This window comes from Micromesistius poutassou (genome assembly GCF_964030765.1).
Source record: "Micromesistius poutassou genome assembly, chromosome: 10".
Lineage (NCBI taxonomy): Eukaryota > Metazoa > Chordata > Actinopteri > Gadiformes > Gadidae > Micromesistius > Micromesistius poutassou.
This window is the reverse complement of record NC_140280.1, coordinates 18429967-18439966: the sequence shown is the minus strand read 5'-3', so window position 1 is coordinate 18439966 and position 10000 is coordinate 18429967.

Sequence of the window (10000 nt, the reverse complement as noted above, 5' to 3'; positions counted from 1 at the left end):
ACACTGGCACGCACACACATTTGCTGCAGCATAAGTCACATGTTCTTCACAGTGCTGCAGCCCCTGTGGCAGGCTGCATATTCACACACACACACACACACACACACACACACACACACACACACACACACACACACACACACACACACACACACACACACACACACACACACACACACACACACACACACACACACACAGAGCAGTAGCAGCACATTCTCCCCCAAAACACATAATGCCTTCAGATAATAGCCTATTTCCCATCAGCCTTACAGCTATATGATTGGTCTACTGGTTCCCCCCCCCCCCCCCCCTCCCAGCGCACACACACACTTCCATCTACCCGCCCTCCTTACTTTCCAAAAAAAATAGAAGGAATGTACTCCATGGCAACCGGGGTCCCTTTGAAAAGAGCTCAATGAATGGGGGATGATTAGTCTTTTCCTCCTTCTCTTTCTCCAACTCCACCTCCCCCTCCCCCTTTACTCTTCTCTCCCTCCATCTTTTGTCTATTCCCTCTCCCCCCCCCCCCCCCCGCTACACCACCACTTTCATCTCCACATGAGTCCTTCTGTCCCACGTGCTGACTGCTATACCCCCCCCCCCCTATAACCTGCATCCATACGGACGACACACACACGCACAACAAAGTACACTTTCTTTCGTCTCCATCCCCACCAGCTCTGTTTGGGCTCAGTGACGGTAGAGAGAGGGATCCGGGGGTGCTGCCCAGGGTTCGCCGCAGTGGGGTGGGTGTGGCGGGGGGTGGGGGGGGGGGGGGGACCACTGAGGTGACGTCCCCCGGGGGCAATGCAGTCGGTGTGGTGCAGTTGGCGTGGCGGGGGGTCCGATGGTGACCTACTGAGGTGACGCCTCCCCGGGAGGTGGTGCAGTGGACGCGGTGGGGGTCTGTTGATGACCTACTGAGGTGTTGCCTAGCGGCAGTGTGATGGGGGCGGGTGGTGGGCTACCTGAGTCATATGTGTGATGTTCAGTCTCGTTAACCTCAAAACGGCAGGGCTGTTTGTGTGTGTGTGTGTGTGTGTGTGTGTGTGTGTGTGTGTGTGTGTGTGTGTGTGTGTGTGTGTGTGTGTGTGTGTTCAGGGGGTCCATCGTTGAGGGACAGTCAGCAAGGGGTCCTAACCTCGTGAGACCCTCCCGATCTCGCGAGATCACATTTTGTTTCTCTCCGCAGATCGCAGAGGACTTCATCCTGAAAAGATCGCCAAAAATGTAAAACGCCAGGACCAATCGGCATTCTGGGGAGGGAGTTTCAGAAGGACAAGCCAGACGCTGTCTGCCCACATTAAGAGGTACAGCGGCACCCAAGGAAAGTGTAGCAATCAAAACTGATTTAATCAGAAGTAGAATAAATAACGATGTGAAAAGATAAACAGAAATCGGCATGGAAGGCTTTTCTCAGGGAGAATATGTTTTTGCTCTTCTTCCAAGCCAAATCGGCCAGAGCCAAGAAAGCATGAGTGTCATTCTGATTGACATCATTCTGAATTTTTTAACAGCGTAAGGCCGCGGGCATATTTGGAAATCAATGCCCAGCCAAGGCCAGAATGATGTTCTTATGTGTCTTATGAGGCTTATTGGGACCCGCCACAGAGAAACAAGGTCCACTGGGGACAGAAATGTCTCACACATGCTTATACTAGCATATACTAGCAGATGCATCCAGGTTGCAAATATGGAAGACAGCATCATCGTCTAAATTATAGTATGTGTGTGTGTGTGTGTGTGTGTACGCATTCACATTCTCACATATTTGCATTTTGGGTTTGTGGAAAGGTATGGAAATGACATTTTCCATCTCCAGGGGCATTAGGATACACACACAGACACACACACACACAAAGACGTTTGCATAGGCAGGCACATTCACCCTATGTCCTGAATTCTCCTTTTCTGCCGACAGAACAAAATGCCTGTGCAACATGATTAGAGACACTGTCACAATGTTTTTTTTCCTAAAGCAAAGCCAATCCCCCAACAGAGACAGCTCCATAAATGCGACAGCCAATCAGAGCACAGAGCTCAGGGCACCCAAGGGGGGAGGACTGTGGGGTAGCTGAAGAGGAAGAGAAGGTGGAGATGATGAAGATGCATGATGAAGATTCCCATTGATAGGAGATGGCAGTAATGACCTTACAGGATGTTAATGGGTTGGAGTTAAAGTAGAGTATTTAAGGAATCCTCATTTCATGCATCCCAATTTGCTCTAATGTGGATTTGTGAGTGTATGTGTTTGTATGTGTGGACTGTAGAAGTCCAACAATAGGATTCATCTGGAACTGCCATGTCATTAAAATGCTCCATTTTACGGAGGTAATGAAAACAAGTCGTGCATCAATTCTACCCCTCGTTTCAATTTCAATTTCTCATTCATTCAGCCTGCATGTTCATCTTCAATCAGAACGACTGTTGTTTATGGAAATCAGACACATATACGGTCCTGGGGAGATTTGATGACATGACGATTCTATATAACATTATTTATTTGGTCCAAATGATACAATTGTTTTTTATTTAGGATACCTAGGCAGTTTGTAGGCAGGTCGTTCCAGGAGAGAGTAAATATATTCAACATCTACCAGCCGTTTTTTTCCCAACAATTATTTTGAGAAGTGTGTAAATATGTATGGGTATTCATATGAGAGGGAGCCTAATATAGTGGCCAAAAGAAAAGCAACTAATTAACTAATTTCTTGATTCAAATGTTATTAATCAGACCAATATTATCCTGAAATCAAGGGATCTGACCTTCGGAAACAAACCTAATAACCTTTTATTTCCTCTTTCACCTAATATGGAGATATTGTGGATTTTTCCCCATGATTAACAGTTAGAAGAAGTGAGTTGTTATTGTCCCGGACTATCAGCCTTAAATGCATTGACACACACATACAGCACACAGCCGATCTAAATGCACTGTTCACTGCAGTACTTGGATCCACCCTCTTTCATGTTAGAGGGCACAAGGCCAGTCCAAAGGGCAAAAGGTCAATGTTCAAAACGAGTGCATATTCATGCTATTAAGCATTCATGAATGGGAGTTATGGAATATGAAGGTCAGTTAGCAAAGATGGCATGAGTTACAAAAATGCCTTTCCATCTGAGTCCTTCACACCCTGTTCAACAGTCAATGACAAGCACTTGAACACTAGAGAGACCTTGGGCCAAACAACCATGAATCCATGGGGAGGGGGGGGGCAGGGGGAGAGAAACAGAGAGGAGCATGTTTCACAGCTGAGAATTCACTGGGATTTCAGTATATTAACCCCCGTTTGCTCTGGGCAAGCCCTCAGGGTTTTGATCCTTCACTTGCCCCAAATGGCCATCGTCTTCCCCTGTGCAAAAACTAAAAGAAAATTAGCATTTTGCTTGCTCTTCCACTGTTGATTTGAACTAATCTTGTCTGTACAACCAGTCGGCTGTGTATTAGATTTTTTTTTCAACCGTCATGTTTTCTCCCACGCAGACAAACTAGACTAGCGTGGGCTGGTGGTGTTCTTCCAAGTCCTTCAACCTGTTACCGTGGAGAATGAAATGAAGACGCGCTAATGATTGGCTTAATGGTCCACACCATTAAGCATTAAGCATAGCTACAAAATAAAATGTAATGTATTGAAAATGGCCAATGTAAAGCGAGCATAGCACATTCAAGAATGGAATGCTGGCATGTTTCTGATCAGTTAAATTCCTTGTGACATGGCAAGCAACACATACGCATTAGATAATAAAATAATCACAAATAAGGGCAAAAAAAGCTAGAATATGGAAAGCATGACAAAAAAAAAATATATAAAAAAAGGACTAGCCAGAAAATGTAAAAATGGCAAATTTATTGGTTTTAGGTAAAGGGATCATGTGAATCGATAAAAAAAGAATATAAACATTTAACCCCATGAATATGAAGTGGAGGTGTGCGGATGAATATGTACAGTATATTTAATGTAGCTAATGTACAATGCAAAAGTGCAAAAGTAAGCATGTGTAGAAATGTCACGTGAGCCATTAGATCATTATGATTTGTGTTGCTGGTTGAGGAGCCTGATGGCCTGGGGGGGGGGGGGGGAACAAACACTTTAAGAGTCTGGTCATCTATGCTCCAATGCTCTGGTAACGTCTGCCTGACGTTCCATAGATGGGCGGCTGAAGACGTTTATGATTTCCCATGCTTTCCTCTGGCATGGTGTGTGGTGGCTACCTTCCACGGAGGGGAGACGGCAGCCCATGATGCGCTCTGCTGTCTTCCCCACCCTCTGGGGGGGGGGGGGGGGGGGGGGGGGGGGGGGGGTTGGGGTAGCAGGAAGTGAAGCAGCGAGAAAGGATGCTCTCAATGGTGCACCTGTAAAAGTTGGTGAAGGTTCTGGCAGGCGTATCAAACTTTTTGAGTCTCCTAAGGAAGCACAAGCGCTTTGACCCCTTTCACGCATGAGCCGGGGCGGTCATGCTCGAACGGGGGCACACAGTAGGGGACTGAGTACGCAGCCCTGAGGGGTCTCGGTGCTCAGGGTCAGTGTAGAGGAGGTGAGGTCGCCCGTTCTCAGCCCCAGGAGTCGACCCGTCAGGAAGTACAGGGTCCGGTTGCAAAGAAAGGTGTTAGTATCCCCAGGATTCTGAGATTGGGAAGGAGTTTAGCAGACACGACAGTGTGCTGTAATCTACGAACAGCATCCACACACATGTGTTTTCCTTATCCAGGGGGGGAGAGGGCTCTGTGTACTGTCTGTACACACCGCCGTTGGGGGCGTTATGGAAATCGAAGAAGGCCCCAAGGGGTCAGAAGGGTGCTTCATCATGATGCAGGTCAGTGGTACAGGGCGGTAGCCAACTAGGCAGGTGATGGGAGGTTGGAAATAATGCAGACCCCACCGTTGTTTACCTGACTCCATAGTTCTGTCCTGTTTGGAGATGGAAAACCCGAGTCAGGCACCGTAGGGTCTGGGCAGGTCTCACTAAACCCCAGCACGTTGCACTTTGCAATGTCCCGCTGGAAGCTAATCAGCACTTGTAGTTTGCCCACTTTATCGTCCAGGGAATGAACATTTGCAAGTAAAATGCTGGGTAATGGCGGATTGCGGTATCTCGCCGGAGATCTGCATAGGATTACGGCATGTTTGCCTCTCTTCTTTCTCCTCCGTGGGTGGAACTCTGGGATTTTCAATTCCAAAGCCCAATGATGTGCGATCCACATTAAACCTACTGTTACAAATGCGTTTTCCTGCATAGTCGGTTCAGTCACACAAAGACACCAACACACACAAACACACAAACACACCCACACCCACACCCACACACACACACACACACACGTGTCACTGTGTCACACGTTTACAAAGATCCACAACCCTGGGTCCATGACCTGTTCCATGCTATAACGGTATAAACAAAGCAAGCAGAACATTGTTAACATGTTATTGCCTCTTCAGCTGTGAGCAAGGATGTGTTCAGAGACGGTAGGGTAGGCTGACCGAGCAGGGGGATGAGGGAGCAGACAGAGCTTCAATAGGCTCAGCAATCTCTACCTGCCCACACACTAGGGAGGACATCCGTCCTTCGAGAGCAACAGGCAGTTGTGGAGTTTGGCTCCGAGGGGTTTGATTGTTGAATTCACCGCTTAATAATTCTCATTTGTTGGCTTTCATTTGGGTTCCAAGCAGTTAAACTTAATACGGGTCTCCATTAAATTTTTTCATTGGACCTCAAAAGTGCTTAAGGTTTAGTTTGTCAGTCAGTCAAAAAACCAACCCTGGAACGAAGCATAAGTGAGTTTCACAGCTTTAAAGGGATGATTATATAATAAGTGGAATTTTTATTATTTATAATTTTTTTGTACAAAGTAAAGCAGCATGAACTGAACAGATGTAAGCCTTTTTCTGGTATTTTTCCATACAGTAGCATTTTAGGAAGCACCATGTTTGGAAAAACATGCTCCAGGCTACATTATCATTGTGTTACTTGAACCTGCTCTTTTCCTAAGTCTCTCCATCCATCTCTCACTCTCTCTTCCCCTCCGTTCCTCTGACACTCTGTCATCTGCCCCCCCCCACCCCCCCACCCAGTGAGCACGGCTGGTGTCTAATTGGTTCATCTGTCTGTTGTGCGCGAGCGATTGGTGGATCTGGCCCCAAGCCCCGGGTCACCGGGGGATCTTGGTGACAGCAGCATTTCACACAAAAGGACAGCCGAAGAAATCAGCGTGTGTGTGTGTCGACTGTTCATGAAAGAAAACCTCTAATGTCTTATACTGCAACAAAAACACTGCCGCGATCCGTCCCATGACCCTGCAAAACACATCTCAGGACGAATGTATGTCCCGCAGAACTGCGCTCGATCGATCACGAGTTGCCTCGCTGGGAACTTCTGCTGTCTCTGAAACGCTGTCCGATCAGGGTGGATGCTTACAAAGAATATCACGACACATATCAAAGGACAAAAAACGCTGGCACAAAGCGGGAGCGTTAAACGCACGTTCATCGCACCATGTAATGACACAATATAAATTAACTGCAGTGTTTTGCAACTTGTATTCCCTGATTCCATCCCCGTCGTCATTTCGTTTGTTTTCCACGTAGATACCTAAGCGACGCAGAGGAGGTTCTCGGGAGAGAATGCACCATCTAACACCACCCTCAAGTTTATGCGGCGTGTACCATAAATAGAAACACGTGCAGGCCCTGTAGGCAAAATATCCCCCCCCCCCCCCCCCCCCCCACTAACCCACCCTCCCCCCCCACACACACACACATATACACACACACACTCACCCAAACACACAACCTCCGTTTAAATTCACCACTCGGTCTAATCCCGGTGCTGAGCTGTGAGCTGCTACAGTTGGGAAATCTCTCTCAGGGTAAAGAAGCAGCAGCTTTGATGTTTGAGGACAACAGCAAAATAGCGCCGGGGGAAACGCGGCTCATGGCCTATGCTTTTTCCCTTCCTTTCTCCCCACCCAGTAACTCTTCTCCTCTGTCCACTCCAATCCACTGCTGTGATTGGTTGAGAGCGAGAGGACGTAGATATGAATGCGCAATATGGCTCTATGATGTGGTGTGCGAGCCATACACAAATAGGAGATGAGGGGCCATTGCTATGCAGGGAAACAGTTATGTAGCTAGTGCATTAGTCCTTTTTTTGTTTACATATTGTGTGTGTGTAGATATAGGGTATAAACCAGGTTGGGGTGCCCCATGGTTGGAAAATGGGGGTGGGTGGTGGGGTTGGTGATGCACCCGAAGTACATCACAGTTATTATTATTATTATATTATATATTATGTAGATATATTATTATCTACATTTAGGGCATTTAGCAGACACTTTTATCCAAAGCGACTTACAACTGTTAATACACACCAACGGCGGAGTCAACCACGCAAGGCGACAGCCAGCTCGTCAGGAGCAGTTAGGGTTAAGTGTCTCGCTCTGGGACACATCGACACTAGGAGGAGCCGGAGATAGCAACCTTCCGGTTACAAGTCAACCTGCTCTACCTCCTGAGCTTAGTTGACCTCATTGGTATTTATTGTTATGTTGTTGATGTTGTTGTTATGTTGTTATTGTTATTGTACAATGTTATTATTTTTTTTAATTGACTTAATGAGCTGGAATATAAATATTATTTTCTCTGCCTTGAGCATTTTGTCTTTGCGGGTAGGAAACATCTGGTCCATAGCTCTATTTTCACAATCATTGTTGGACTTGTGGTACACTGATTTGGAAATATTAAAAGGCAGAGGTGTCCCGTTATTGTATCAGAAACAAGTAGTCAACGATGCTGTGGTATGAGCATATTTATGATGTGTCTTTAAAATTGTACACACAGTCAGACATGATTCCTTAGACCCTGGCAAGTGAGTGAGATTCACTCAAATCTCAAGGAAAGGAGCTTTAAAAGCCCTTTTCCCATATCCGACACATCCCTAAGATTCCCCCAAAAAAGAACCAAAAAACGTTCAAACAAACAGAGCCATGGTGATGCAGATATCCCAGTTTCTCATGGGCTTAGGCATGACTGCCTTCTTCATCTCACAGCTGTCACACACAGAAACACACACACCCATACAGACACATCACATCACACACACACACACACACACACACACACACACACACACACACACACCTCTTCCCCGCTCTCCATCACTTCCATCCACACGGGTCTGGCCTGCTTTGTCCTCGCATGCCTGCACCTTCTAGCCAGGGACTGGGGGACGGGACGGGGAGGGGGGGGGGGAGAGATACAGTAGGTTTGGAGTGCCGGGTCTCGCTTCGTGTCCAGGAGCTATTGGCTTCTATCCCCCCCCCCCCCCCCCCCCGCCACCCACACACACACACACACACACACACTGTAACACACACGCACACCCCCACATGTACACGCATGCACACACACCCTTGAGCGTGCGCTTGAGAGACATTACAGTTTGTCTTTGCGGCCCACTGAGCTGTGTTATATATCAAGTATTACGCGCCCAGCAATTCGCTCCCTGGTTTCACGAAAGCCGTGTTGAAAATGAGAAGTCTCTGAAGGTGCTGTGCGTATACTGTTAAGTCTACATGCATGCACACTGACACACACACACACACACACACAGCAGAAGAGAGAATATGCCTTAACAGCGTGATGATGTGGAGATTATGAAGATGTGGGATTGTATTTAATTCACGTAGACTTGACTTGTTGGCTTGTTTATGAGGTTCAGCTGTCCTCAAGATAAGACGCACTGGTACATAGTAGCCACACTGAAATGAAGTACCACAAAAACGTAAAAGGCTACACATTTTTTATTTTCAACATGAGGGGGCAGTGAACAAAACTTACGTTTGGCTGACTTTGACTGATTTAAGCAGAAATGTGCAAAAATATTGACCGCCGACGCCGTCGCTCGAATGCAGCATGAACAGAACCCCATGCCACTAGCGGTCCGCTGACGTGGAAGCTATGTCCGAGCCACTAGTAGATCAACAGTTTGGGTGTCATACTGTTACTATTGGTATTGAAAGGTAGCGCACACCCTTAGCATGCAAGGGGTAGCAGGATTATCTTCATTCTGCCAAAACCGTTATTAGGGTGCAGGCTAATAGTCGTTGGGGTGGTTGACTCCCAGCATCAAGACGATGGGTTTGATACCCAGCATCTGCAGTCTACCTGTATGCATCCTTGAGCTTAATGCCTGACCCCTGCCACCTAATGGTGGCCTGTAGTCACTGCGATGCTACAACCCATTGTCCAGCCCGGACCGTTGATTGATCACCTCGCCTCTTTCATTCATGTTAACTGCATTCCACAATAATCCAATGTTCTGTTAAAAACAACGATTTCAAAGTCAAACCACACGGATGGAAGAGCATCCATAGAGGGCAGGTTGGTCTCCGAAACATACATCCACCATGCTGGCACATATATTGAACATTGTGTGTGTTTGACGTGTACCATGCTACTGTGTGTGTGTGTGTGTGTGTGTGTGTGTGTCTGTTGTGTATGTATTTGTGCAACCGCAAGTCACTCCCACACAGCATATGCCTTTGTTTACAAAAAACTATTTTTTGTTTGAAGTGACCAGACGGGGAGATGAACCCATTACAACACAGCCAAATACTCTTAGGCAGCACACACGCCCACACACAGACACACACAGACACACACACACACACACAGATACACACACATACCCCCCCCTAAACACCCACAAACACCCCCCCCAAAACACACACACACGCACACACACACACACACACGTCAATGCCATAAGCTAATGGGAAATCTGGGTCACATTTCAATTGGAAACTGGGAAGATTTATTAAACGACCAACAATCTGAATTATTGATGTGTTTTTACATTGTGGGTCGGTACTCGGTGTTTTGCAGTGTGTGATCAAGAGAAGCGCGGTTGACATGAACCCGCAGCACATCTGCATCGGCAGCAGCAGCAGCACGAGCCGAGTGGACAGCTGTGCTTTAAAGTGCTAACGCAGAGATGGGGC